At 39.5% G+C, this 14864-nt stretch overlaps 1 protein-coding gene across 2 annotated transcripts in view; it reads right to left on the bottom strand.

The window, feature by feature from the left end:
• khdrbs3 (KH domain containing, RNA binding, signal transduction associated 3) overlaps positions 1-14864 on the bottom strand; it is a 202938-nt gene that overhangs the window by 41769 nt on the left and 146305 nt on the right. The gene's annotated exons all lie outside the window — the stretch shown is intronic.

Genomic DNA, 14864 nt, shown 5'->3' with positions numbered 1-14864 from the left:
TCAGCATCTGGCTCATATTTCACAAACTCAAACATATTCTTAAAACTATCATTTTCAACATCTTCAAAATCAATATTTTGATCAAGTGACAGTGATATTAATATTTCATTGTGTTCAGTACTTGAAGTAAATCGCCAAGCCATTTCAAGTTTTGCTTATGACTCTTTCTATTCTTTTGTTTTCTGCCTGCACTAACTACGAGTGAAACATCATGTCAGTGTATCAGACATTGTCACCTTGTGGAATAAAGGTGAATTGCACTTATTCAGTTATCAAAGATTCAATTACTGTTGAGCAGAAAAATATACACTTACACTATATTAAATATTCCGGGTCACTAGAGACAGAGGTACAGTCTTGTTCAAAATAATAGCAGTACAATGTGACTAACCAGAATAATCAAGGTTTTTCGTATATTTTTTATTGCTACGTGGCAAGTTACCAGTAGGTTCAGTAGATTCTCAGAAAACAAATGAGACCCAGCATTCATGATATGCACGCTCTTAAGGCTGTGCAATTGGGCAATTAGTTGAAAGGGGTGTGTTCAAAAAAATAGCAGTGTGGTATTCAATCACTGAGGTCATCAATTTTGTGAAGAAACAGGTGTGAATCAGGTGGCCCCTATTTAAGGATGAAGCCAACACTTGTTGAACATGCATTTGAAAGCTGAGGAAAATGGGTCGTTCAAGACATTGTTCAGAAGAACAGCGTACTTTGATTAAAAAGTTGATTAGAGAGGGGAAAACCTATAAAGAGGTGCAAAAAATGATAGGCTGTTCAGCTAAAATGTTCTCCAATGCCTTAAAATGGAGAGCAAAACCAGAGAGACGTGGAAGAAAACGGAAGACAACCATCAAAATGGATAGAAGAATAACCAGAATGGCAAAGGCTCAGCCAATGATCACCTCCAGGATGATCAAAGACAGTCTGGAGTTACCTGTAAGTACTGTGACAGTTAGAAGACGTCTGTGTGAAGCTAATCTACTTTCAAGAATCCCCCGCAAAGTCCCTCTGTTAAAAAAAAGGCATGTGCAGAAGAGGTTACAATTTGCCAAAGAACACATCAACTGGCCTAAAGAGAAATGGAGGAACATTTTGTGGACTGATGAGAGTAAAATTGTTCTTTTTGGGTCCAAGGGCCACAGGCAGTTTGTGAGACGACCCCCAAACTCTGAATTCAAGCCACAGTACACAGTGAAGACAGTGAAGCATGGAGGTGCAAGCATCATGATATGGGCATGTTTCTCCTACTATGGTGTTGGGCCTATTTATCGCATACCAGGGATCATGGATCAGTTTGCATATGTTAAAATACTTGAAGAGGTCATGTTGCCCTATGCTGAAGAGGACATGCCCTTGAAACGGTTGTTTCAACAAGACAATGACCCAAAACACACTAGTAAACGGGCAAAGTCTTGGTTCCAAACCAACAAAATTAATGTTATGGAGTGGCCAGCCCAATCTCCAGACCTTAATCCAATTGAGAACTTGTGGGGTGATATCAAAAATGCTGTTTCTGAAGCAAAACCAAGAAATGTGAATGAATTGTGGAATGTTGTTAAAGAATCATAGAGTGGAATAACAGCTGAGAGGTGCCACAAGTTGGTTGACTCCATGCCACACAGATGTCAAGCAGTTTTAAAAAACTGTGGTCATATAACTAAATATTAGTTTAGTGATTCACAGGATTGCTAAATCCCAGAAAAAAAAATGTTTGTACAAAATAGTTTTGAGTTTGTACAGTCAAAGGTAGACACTGCTATTTTTTTGAACACACCCCTTTCAACTAATTGCCCAATTGCACAGCCTTAAGAGCGTGCATATCATGAATGCTGGGTCTCATTTGTTTTCTGACAATCTACTGAACCTACTGGTAACTTGTTTGCCACGTAGCAATAAAAAATATACTAAAAACCTTGATTATTCTGGTTAGTCACATTGTACTGCTATTATTTTGAACAAGACTGTATGAATTTAAGGGTTAAACAAGCATTAAAGCAATAAAACAGTATTTGCAATTCATTTTAATTAAGTAATGTGAGTCAAGTTAGAAGCGACCAAACTCCTCCACGTTTGCCCTATTTAAATACAGTTACACAAATAGTTGAACGATCAAGTATGGTGACATAAAATAAAGGTGGCACCTTTCTAAGCGGATTAAAAAGGAGAACTATAATTTAATTAAAAAAGGCGGAATAGCGGCCGCTATTCCGCCTTTTTTAATTAAATTATAGTTCTCCTTTTTAATCCGCTTAGAAAGGTGCCACCTTTTATTTTTCGGAATTTTTCGGCGGAATAAAAATTCTATGGCGGAATAGCACTTCTGAGAGTACTTCAACTCGGCGCAGTAAAAAGTCACGCCTGAAACATCCTCCCTCACATCTCCCCCTCCTCCTATTGACAGAAATGAGAGAGGGAGGCGGAGATGTGAGGGAGGCGGAGATGTTTCAGGCGTGACTTTTTACTGTTTATCGCTTTTCCCCAACACGGAATTTTCCATTATTTGTGAGAAAAAGCTTCCCAGCTAAACATGGAATTTTCGGGGGTTTCCACTGTTAGACACTAGGGGGCGTTATTATGCATCTTCTGAATGAGTACAGAATCTCCTGATCCAAACACGTGAGAAAGACGCAGTAAAACAAGCGATCATATGTGACCAGATGTTTATGTAAAATAACGTGATCATCAACATTAAACATCATATAAATCAAAACTGCCTAATGTTACTGAAGGAAATGTGGACCCAGGACGAGCTACAGGACTGTGAAGCATTAGGGGTGTTGATGGACTCGATCTGCTGCATCTGTGTTTGATCATCGTTCTGAATCTGATCTGGATGTATAGTCTTTCACAAAAACGTGATTTTCTCAGCTTTTTTTTTTCAAAATGTTGCTTTAAAAAAAAAAAAAAAAAAAAAAAAACTTACCCATATTCAATGTGATCAAAAAGGAATGCAAGAAGTTAGAATAAAACGGTTTAGTGTTGTTGTTGTTTTTTAAAAGAACAGGGTCAGCTCTTTATTTTGATATATTGCATGCTCAGATATTCATTAGAATTAAATATTCTATGGGCTATTACATTTTTGTGAAAAATGGTAAAAAAAAAAAAAAAAAATCCTGGCAGTGGCTGGCATCAGTGAATGTTTCAACCTTTTTAATAGTTGTGTTTGAGTCCCTCAATTGCCCTCAGTGTGAAAAGATGGATCTCAGAATTATACAGTCAATGCTGGAACGGATTTAAGATTTTGCAAACCCTTAAGAATTTTTCTGAAGAACACTGGGCAGTTTAACTGTTCAGGACAAACGAGACTCGTGAACAATCATTATAAAATAAGAAAACCGCCGTGGATCATCCAAGTAACAACACACAGTTGTCTATCAAGGGTGTGTAAACTTTTGAGTACACCTGTCTCTTCTGGAAGATCAAGCAGTGACCAAATCACTTTTTAAAAAAAAAAAATAGCCACTCATAAAATAGCAGCTCCATTGCTGTTTGAATAATTATTAGACATTTCTAATACTGTTTAGACTTGAACATAAACAATGCTCTCCTGCAGACCGAGGGGCGCAGAAACATCTTAACTTTAGAATCTGTTTGGTAACCATGGCAATTTCTGAACACTTTTTTTTTTTTAAAACAAAGTGAAGCTCTTGAGTTGGCTAATATACGTTTTCCCCTTTGTTACATCAGCAGAAGAGGTTTCAAAGGTTTCTGTAACAGAAGCGGATGACCTGTTTTCGATCTCACCTGCACACGCTCTAATTTTGAGTATGCGATTGACATTGCGGCTGCGATCCAGTGCCTGTGAAAGTATGGATCTTTATTGAAGCTGCCAGCTGGAGTCTCAGTGGTTAGTCTATCAGAGCGCTGTTGGCCGGAGCTCAGGTAAGCGGTGTGCTGGAGAGAGCTCTATTAGAGCGGAGTAAAGCCATGTAATCACATTACATTTGCCTCCTTCAGCCCGGTGCCAGAAACTCAAAGCCACATTAGAGACACGGACAGACCCAGACAAACTCAATCATGTTTAGCCTCTCGCTAGTGCACACAAAGACATGTGTTTATTGCACTCGCAAAGAGGGTACAGGCGTCTTTTTTCAAAATAATTAATTATTCACATTAAAAAAACACATTGTTAGTAGAATATTATAATATGTTCTATTGTAAGATGTGAATAATTTGCTAGTATTATTAATCACTTAGCAATAAAAAGAACAATAAGTACAGTAATACCAAAATTTTAATATTATATATTTGTTGTTATTACCATTGCTAACTTATAAGTTGTACTAATAAGTAATAACAAAAATATATAATAAACATAAAATCGATAAAATATTTTTTAAGTGAAGAAAACAAAAATGTATTTATATCTATATACATTTTTATAATAATTATTATTCATAATTAATATCAATAAATACAGTATATCAGATTTGTTTGTTTAGCACATCCAACAGATGCTCGATTGGATTGAGATCTGGGGAATTTGGAGGCCAAGTCAACACCTCAAACCCGTGCTCCTCAAACCATTCCTGAACCATTTTTGCTTTGTGTCAGGAGCATTATCCTGCTGAAAGAGGCCACAGACACCAGGGAATACCGTATCCATGAAAGGGTGTACATGGTCTGAAACAATCCTTAGGTAGGTGGTATGTGTCAAAGTAACATCCACATGGATGGCAGGACCCAAGGTTTCCCAGCAGAACATTGCCCAAAGCATCACACTGCCTCCACCAGCTTGCCTTCTTCCCATAGTGTATCCTGGTGCCATGTGTTCCCCCAGGTAAGCGACACACACTGTTGGCGTTTTCAGCGGTAGACATATGCAGCCCCATATGCAAAAAAACTGTGATGTTTTGTGTATTCTGACACATTTCTATCAGAACCAGCATTAACAGGTGCTGTGATGACGAGATAATCAGTGTTATTCACTTCACCTATTAGTGGTCATAATGTCATGCCTGATCAGTGAATATAATCATCATCATTATTAATATTTATAATTAATATCAATAAATATAGTAATAATACACACAAACACGAAAGCCATATCTAGAGGCCAGAATATATCAGAGGATGGACTCATTTTGACTTGGTGTATTAAGCAAACACAGAGCCTGCAACCACCAAAACATGACGTTTCTTGCCTCCACTATCACAGTATTACAAGTCCTTCAGACAGAAGCATGTTGACAAAAGCCATGTGTTCTGGAATAGACATTGCTGTGATAACTCACCATCTTCTGCATCTTTCATCTCTTACTATCATCAGAGATTTGCAAAAGTGTTTGAGAGTCTCGAGAACACACACGTTGCAACAGACATAATGAGAACATTGTCACGCTTAAGAGACACACACACACACTAAAGCCTGAATGAGAGACATGCAGATCCCTAAGTGAGTGTTCAGGTAGAACGGATACAATAGGCTGAAAGACAGGTTGTTAGAAGATAAAATCTGCCCTCAGAGGCCACAAGACCTCAAGCACACTCTTTAACAATTATCTAAATGAGGACATACAGACTTCTACTGCTTAAAATACAGCTAAACCAACAAAAACGTTTTTTTTTTTTTGTAATGCACACAAACATTCCACAACACACATTACCTGAAGAAGATCTAAAAACACACACAGACTGACACTCACGCATGGCTTGTCTGAGTAACTCCATCACACTTGCTCATTTCTGCTCCAGTCGCTGGGTTTTCTGGAACATTTCTTAGTTTCACAGCTCAAAACAAGAGCTTTGCGACTGCCAAGATGCCCTCAGCAGCTTCACTCTCAGAATAGCGAACACCTAACAAATATGAGCATGCAATTTACAGCACAACAACAGTATGAGGAGGTATTTTTTTGCCTTGTTGCCATTTTTATCCATAGTATTGACAGAGAGAAAAAAATAATTGGGGGAAGAAAAGAGAATGGATAAGGGAAGTGACATGAGCCAGATTTGAACGTACAAAGCCATGCCCATGAGTAAGACTACAGTAAGACATATTTTGTTGGTCCTGGAACAATATTCCTGTCCCAAATGTTAACCTAAAACTTAAACCTTAGCCTACCCATAATTTATCCAAAAAAATCAGAGAGAAATTATGGTGAATAATACTGATAGAAGCACCTAACCCTTGTATTAAGTCTAAACTTGACATAAACTGTAAAACTGTCCCTGGAATCAACAAGGGCGTTAATAAGATTCTCTAGTCTGATGAGACCAAGATATAACTTTTTGGCCTTAATTTTAAGCGGTATATGTGCAGAAAAATATCACCTGTCCAATTCAATCCAAACAGTGAAGCATGGTGGTGGCAGCATCATGCTGTGGGGGTGTTTTTCAGCTGCAGGGACAGGACAACTGGTTGCAATCGAGGGAAAGATGAATGCGGCCAAGTACAGGGATATCCCGGACAAAAACCTTCTCTAGAGTGCTCAATACCTCAGACTGGGCCGAAGGTTCACCTTCCAACAAGACAATGACCCTAAGCACACAGCTTAAACAACGAAGGAGTGGTTTCACAACAACTCCGTGACTGTTCTTGAATGGCCCAGCCAGAGCCCTGACTTAAACCCAATTGAGCTTCTCTAGATAGACCTGAAAAAGGCTGTCCACCAACGTTTACCATCCAACCTGACAGAACTGGAGAGGATCTCTGCAAGGAGGAATGGCAGAGGATCCTCAAATCCAGGAGTAAAAAACTTGTTGCATCATTCCCAAAAAGACTCATGGCTGTATTAGATAGAAAGGATGCTTCTACTGAATACTGAGCAAATGGTCTGAATACTTAGGACCATGTGATATTTCAGGTTTTCTTTTTTAATAAATATGCAAAAATGTCAACAATTCTGTTTTTCTGACAATATGGGGTGCTGTGTGTACATTAATGAGAAAAAAAAGCTTTTTTGATTTAAGTTTTGAGAACTTAAATGATTTTAGAAAATGGCTGCAATATAACATAGTGAGAGAAATTTAAGGGGGTCTGAATACCTTCCGTACCCACTGTATATACATACATACATACATACATACATACATACATACATACATACATACATACATACATACATACATACATACATACATACATAACATAACATAACATAACATAATTACACAAACTCAATTCACTGAGCTCTTAAAAAAATCAAACAAACTTTATCTTTCAGTTATATGTTATATATATATATATATATATATATATATATATATATATATATATATATATATATATATATATATATATATATATATATATATAATGAACTCAAAGATTTATGAGAGCTCTTCACTCAATCTGTCCCGCTTTTAAAACCATACATAAAACCCAAACTATTCAGGTGGTTTAAAGCAGCTCATGAAGTAGACAGATGCTGAAGAACTCAAAAACATCCTGCTCTGCTGGACTAATAAACTTGCGTTGGTCACACAAAACTAAACTATACTTGTGTCAACTGCAATTACCGCAAGGCTTCTGCCACGGTGATCAAACTGAGAGGATGGAAGTCATAAACGCTGAGCTATCATGGGGCTCTGGCCAAATTTGCATAAACAGAACTGATTTATGGGTATTCGGGTAGTCAGACTGAAACTATGAGGCGGAAGTGTGCATGACATTATCCGTTTAATGGAATTTCATGCTCTGTCTCTCGCTTGTTATGTGATAAGAAATGTTTCTCTCATTAGATATAATATTCACTATGAACATTCTGAAAGTTTCAGATGCAGGGACCAGAGGTTTGTGCACAAGCACCAAATCACGCCAAATTGTATAATAGATTGGCACAAATGGACGGATTGATGGATGGATAGATGTATGAAAGGATGGATTTATGGAGACCAACCAACATGGATGGATAGATGGATTTATGGAGACTGACCGACATGGATGGATAGATGGATGTAGTTATGTAGACAGACAGACATGGATGGATGGACAGATGGATTTATGGAGACCAACCAATATGGATGGATAGATGGATTTATGGAGACCAACCGACATGGATGGATAGATGGATGTAGTTATGTAGACAGACAGACATGGATGGACAGATGGATTTATGGAGATCAACCAACATGGATGGATAGATGGATTTATGGAGACCGACCGACATGGATGGATAGATGGATGTAGTTATGTAGACAGACAGACATGGATGGACAGATGGATTTATGGAGATCAACCAACATGGATGGATAGATGGATTTATGGAGACCGACCGACATGGATGGATAGATGGATGTAGTTATGTAGACAGACAGACATGGATGGATAGATGGATGGATGCAGTTATGTAGACAGACAGACATGGATGGACAGATGGATTTATGGAGACCAACCAACATGGATGGATGGATATATGGAGATTGACTGACAAGGATGGATGAATGGAAGGATGGATTTATGGAGACCAACTAACGTGGATGGATGGATGGATTTATGGAGACCAACCAACATGTATGGATGGATGGATGGATGGATGGATGGATGGATGGATGGATAGATGGATGGATGGATGGATGGATGGATGGATGGATGGATGGATGGATGGATGGATGGATGGATGGATGGATTTATGGAGACCAACCGACATGGATGGATGGATTTATGGAGACCAACCGACATGGATGGATGGATGGATTTATGGAGACTGACCGACATGGATGGATGGATTTATGGAGACCGACCGACATGGATGGATGGATGGATTTATGGAGACTGACCGACATGGATGGATGGATGGATGGATGGATGGATGGATGGATTTATGAAGACCGACCAGGATGGATGGATGGATGGATGGATGGATGGATGGATGGATGGATGGATGGATGGATGGATGGATGGATGGATGGATGGAATTATGGAGACAAACCGACATGGATGGATGGATTTAAAGAGACCGACCGACATGGATGGATGGATGGATTTATGGAGTGGATGGATGGATGGATGGATGGATGGATGGATGGATGGATGGATGGATGGATGGATGGATGGATGAATGAATGAATGAATGAATGATTGAACGGACGGACGGACGGACGGACGGACGGACGGACGGACGGACGGACGGACGGACAGACAGACAGACAGACAGACAGACAGACAGACAGACAGACAGACAGACAGACAGACAGACAGACAGACAGACAGATAGATAGATAGATAGATAGATAGATAGATAGATAGATAGATAGATAGATAGATAGATAGATAGATAGATAGATAGATAGATAGATAGATAGATAGATAGATAGATAGATAGATAGATAGATAGATAGATAGATAGATCAGATTGTCGTCACACTGATTTAAAATCTAATCGGATCTTGACCTCTTTTGATTGTCCCCTCTCACTACTTTCAACCAAAAGTGTCAAACACCTCCTAAAAACAGAGACCTTTAAAGTTAAAAACCAGAGGCTCAGGAATGTTTTGAAATGTTGACACTTACTCAATAACAACTCTCACATGGGTCTGCATGTCACTAAAGTACTTCAGCGTGATAAAAAGCAGCGTGGACAGAACGAAACGGCTCAACTGAGGAATCCGAGGAGCCCAGAGGCGAGCCCATATGTCTCGCTGTACAGCCCTGTTGGGAAACAAACCCGTGATTTGTGTTGGTTCGAAAAACATCATGCTGGACACGGGCATTCATAACACAACACGGGTGACAATGGAAATCATTTCAGCACTCGACCAAAGGAGAGATAGCATCGCAGCCGGCTCAGTAATTATGAGGATAAACCAAAGTGACAAGCGGTTTTGATTGTGGAAGCAGAGGGTCTGAGATACAGAGAGGGATAATGCATCCCATAATGGTATTATTGCAACCTTCCTCAGAGAGTGACTCAGGTATCAGAACGGCCCCTGAGAGGGAGCCAACAGCCAATGCAATTACTTCATATTAATGACTTACACAGGGGCGAGGAGATCCACCAACAAACATGCTTGGAATCAAATTTGGTGCCTTTAAAATGTATTTTAGCTTCTTGATTTGCGATAATCTGATCAAAATGTTTTCAAATTGCAGAGATGTATTCATGCTGACCTCAGTTCATTCCCAGAGCTTGGTAAAGATAAAGATATGTAACCACGTTTGAGATGTATTAATCATGCAGGCTTTTTGATTTGATGCATATTTTCTTTCCAGACTTGGGACAGGCGAAAGTGATTCACAAAAGTCAGACGCTAAGAGTGGATATGATCGGTTGACCCTCGTAAATCTGAATGGTAACATTAGATGTGATTGGCTAAAGAAATCGGATGGAGATGAAAACACAAACGGCATAAGAAGTAGAAAAGTGTATGTAAAGAAAACATATATGGAGACCAAATTCGTCAATAGCGAAATAAATAATTCAGTCTAAAAATTCAAAATGAATCAAATAATCAATTAATAAACATATTAACATGGGGGTTTTAGATAATTAAGAATTTGATCATTTATAAATTAGTTCATAAAAATGCGTAAAATACAATGTTCGGTTTAGCTATTTATAGTATTAAAGACAAAAATAAAATATACCAAAAACACTAGAACAGTGTTATACATTTTGTTGACTTGTGTACTTACATTATCCCAAATGTTTCCAACAATGTTTAAATCCAGAGAAATAAGCCATTTTAACCAGGACACGTGTCCGTGCGTCGTCTATCAATGACATCATACCCGCGTTACCCTCGGTTTCTGGTTTTATTTATTTTTTATTTATCCATGGAAACACTGTTTGGATACATTCATCCACAGAAAATGAATTGTTATATAGCTAAACACAGTTAGGCCAAATCCCATTTCTACCCCATAACTCTTCCGTGTCCCCTACCCCTTCGTTTTAAGATTTCACGTGAAGGGGTAGCGGTGTCTTGACTCTCTTTTGGCTAAAGCTCAGGCTAGAAACCTGTACATTTTTCTATCCTGTTCCTGTTAAACATTTGTGAGGACCAATCATAAACCGGCTTATCCACCTGGCGTGCTATTAGAGGGTTTAACACGATGATGGATAGAGAAGCGATGGATCATTTTTCTGATTGTTTGAAGGACTTTCCAATTGCGTCATTTGAACTATGCCCGTTGATCACGCCTCTTGTGCAGTAGAAAATACATAGCAGACTCCCAGACCAGTGTTCAATCTTAATTTGAGCTTGGTCTGGTAATAGCCGTCGCATCATTATGTATCATCTTAGGAAACTCGAAGGCTTGTACGTTTTTGAATTGAAAACGAGCGCCGTTTTCTTCATTCCAAATAAAGTGCAAAACAACGTTGGGAGTGAGTAATTTGTTAAACGTGCTCGTGCCTGATGTCTTGCCACTCGGGGGGGGGGGGGGGGGGGGGGCAGAAGGGGAAGGGAAAGGGGAAGCCGTAGATGTAGGGGTATGGGTACTGGTATGGGTAGGCAAAGGGCTATAAAATAGAATTGGGATTGGGCCTTAAGGGGTCGTACACCAGAAGCTCAGCACCGCGTTTCAGGTATCTCACACCGGACGCGCACATTATAAACACGCAAGCTCAGTTTAAAATCGACTTCTGACAGAAGAGCTGCATGATGGGTGTATCTTGTAGGACAGGGTGAAATCAGTATGTACATTGACATTTAATATACATTTAATATAAAACCTTGAAATGGAGCTCTGTGGCGCGGCAGGATTTAAAACAACTTCCTGAGTCACCGCGGACAGGCGCCGAATGCCGCCGTCAGTGTGTACACTCATTGAAAACGTGTTCAAATTTTAAAGACGTGGCGCGGCGCTGAGCTTCAGGTCCGGTATGCGAACGCCTTTAGTCTTATGGTTTAAATCTGGTTTTCTTAATTTATTGCGAGTACCATGTTTTACCATGCCTAATATCAATCTAGCTTACTGCAGAGCAACAAGTGCCTCCTAGTTGCTGCCAAGCGAACACAACATTAGAACATAATTATCAACACTCTCAAATGTATCTAATATGATAAAACAGTGCTGCGTTACCTCACATACACGTGACCGGAAGAAGCAGAAGTGGCGACTTTGTCTCATTATCACTACTACAGTGTTTATATACTACAGTAACGTTAATAATAAACAGGATTTCTGCCTGAGTCCCATCCCGATTCTTTCCCACCGGCTGTGAGGTGAAGACGAGATCTCCCATCAATCCGTGCTCAATCTCGCCGTCCTCAAGCTACGACTTAGTTTTCGATTAGGCGACATCTAGTGGCGAAAAATGACACGTCCCATTAATTGTAAGATTATTTGAATAATTAATACAATTAATTACATGTAATTCATGAAATAAAAACTCTGTATTTAAAGCAGCACTTGGTAACTTTTGCTCTTCGGGATCCCCCTAGTTGGGAAAAAATAATGTCCTCAACTACTGTCGTAAGCTGTCCTCCTACAACAGGGGATGCCATCGCGCGTGCATTTGTTGACATGACAGATAGCCCTGAAATAATGCGGACCCCGTATGTCTATTTAATGGTCGCGGGTGCGGGCGGGTTTGTAAAAATATATACAGTGGTGCGGGGCGGGCCAAATAACTTCATAAAAGCGGCCCGCGGGTTGGTGCAGCACTAACAGTTAACCTGAACACTGCAGGAGGAGTTCGCATGCAGGTGTTCTTCTGGCGGCGCGTGTGAAATGTCTTCATCCCAGGTAACGTTACAGTCAGTGGCATATGTTTCAGCATGTTATATGAATATAATTTCATGGGTTTTATTTTTTTCAAACGCCAAATAATCACGATGCTCACGTTTACAAGCCAGCGTCATTATAGTAGTCTATTGGTTACCGTTTTACAGAATCTATATGATACTTCAGTTCAATGTTTGAGTGGTAGGTAATCACCGTAACAAGCAGGACAGCATCGGTCGGGCACGCCTCCTTCAGCTCACGCCAACGAGCAAACACTGGTCACATGTTGATCCTCGTCCTGCCTTTAATCATATCACTTTTTCGTTTCCTCTTATTGCTTTCCTCCAACAAAACCTGTGCTGCTTCGGACATGACTATATTATCCGACGAACAAAGTTGGGCATGCACGTCTGAATTTAAGGAAGTGTGGGTGTTGGTGGAAGTGACGTGTATGCCGTAAAGCAGTCGAATTTTGTATTTCTTTTTGTTCTCGGGTTACTACCCGAAACCCGAAGTTTAAAAGTATGATTAAAAACGATACAGACCCCATCATGCTTCAAGTTAGTTGTACATGGTTGTTTCTTTTGGGTTTTACTTGTTTCAATCACATGAAACCACTGTCTGAAATTGAATCATGTTCAAAAGAGTTATTTTGAAAGCCAACAAAAATATGACCATATTGTAAGTCTTCAAGACACTCTTTTGTTCAACCCTGATAAACTGATGTCATCCAACAATATGGGTACTAAAAGACACTCTTGAGTCTAAAGCTGTCACAATAGATACATGAAATACCAATGACAACACCTTGGGCACAATGTGATCCACACAGCCAAAGCTTACATAAAAAATAGAGTTTTCTCAATAAAAAAGCAACAGATTAAGATGTAGTGATTTTGTTCCAAACCCTGAGTAGTTATTTTTTTCCCCATGGAACTCATTTTGCATGTATATTTTACATACAATGACAGTTCACTGTAAACACGTCGATCAAGCATCAAAAAAGGACAAACACACATTACACACTACACTAAAAAAATAGTTCATACAACTACAGAATATGATTTCTGACAATGTATATATATAATATATATATATATATATATATATATATATATATTATATTTTTTTGGGGGGGGGGGGGGGTTGCGTGGGGAGGGGGGAGGGTAATTGGTCTTATTGGTTTATTTAAAGTAATTCAATTATTAAAGTATTAAAAGGATTTAAAGGAAATAAAGAACTGTAAACGTTCTATTGTAGTTATGAAGTATATATACACACTCACTTAAAGGATTATTAGGAACACCTGTTCAATTTCTCATTAAGGCAATTATCTAATCAACCAATCACATGGCAGTTGCTTCAATACATTTAGGGGTGTGGTCCTGGTCAAGACAATCTCCTGAACTCCAAACTGAATGTCAGAATGGGAAAGAAAGGTGATTTAAGCAATTTTGAGCGTGGCACGGTTGTTGGTGCCAGACGGGCCGGCCATCTCACTCATTCTGACTCTGTTAAACCGCTGAGGTAGACCAACCTAAAAATGTAACATTTTAGTTTTTTCATTCTAGCAACAAATAAAAATGTGTGTAATGAACTACAGCAGATCAGCATCAAGAATATCAACAATTCGACAATCTGGAAATGTCGAATTATTCAGTGGAACTTGTTTGGAATGGCATGAGGATGAGAAGATAATGACAGCATTCCATCACTATCCATCTATCCACCACTATTCCTCTACAAAGAGGTCTTGTTAATTTCTCATGACTGGTCAAAAACTCTCAGGACAGTCAAAAGATCTCGTTTTGAGTTCGCTCCTGACGAGAAGTATCCAAACACTGATTCAGAGTGACAGCTTCAGATTTATCATCCCACAGATGTTCGAATCGTTCCCAGTGTTTCAGGCTCCTGCACAGACGTATGTTTGGAGGCCGTGGAAACGATAGGGAACAGCTGGCGACTGAGTCGTTTCCTCTGACCCCAGCGCATTCCAACGGCGCCCCCTAAATAAACCTGTCAGATGTGGTTAGATTACGGGCATTGTGGGGCGGTGTGCCAACTCCACCCACCTCTCAGGGCCCGCCATCTGTTAAATATGCCACGCGCGAGCCAGAAGACCTCTGAGACGCGCGGCGTCGAGAGGGGCTGGCCAACATTCAAATAAGCCCAAATGTATTTGAACTGGTTATTTTACAACTTTCTCTGATGAATTAAAACTCAAAGCAGAGGTAATCTATAATGGTGTCAG

Source organism: Pseudorasbora parva, chromosome 19 (genome assembly GCF_024679245.1).
Source record: "Pseudorasbora parva isolate DD20220531a chromosome 19, ASM2467924v1, whole genome shotgun sequence".
Taxonomy (NCBI): Eukaryota; Metazoa; Chordata; class Actinopteri; order Cypriniformes; family Gobionidae; genus Pseudorasbora; species Pseudorasbora parva.
Note: the sequence above shows the minus strand (reverse complement) of the source record. Positions and strands in the feature narration are given on the sequence as shown.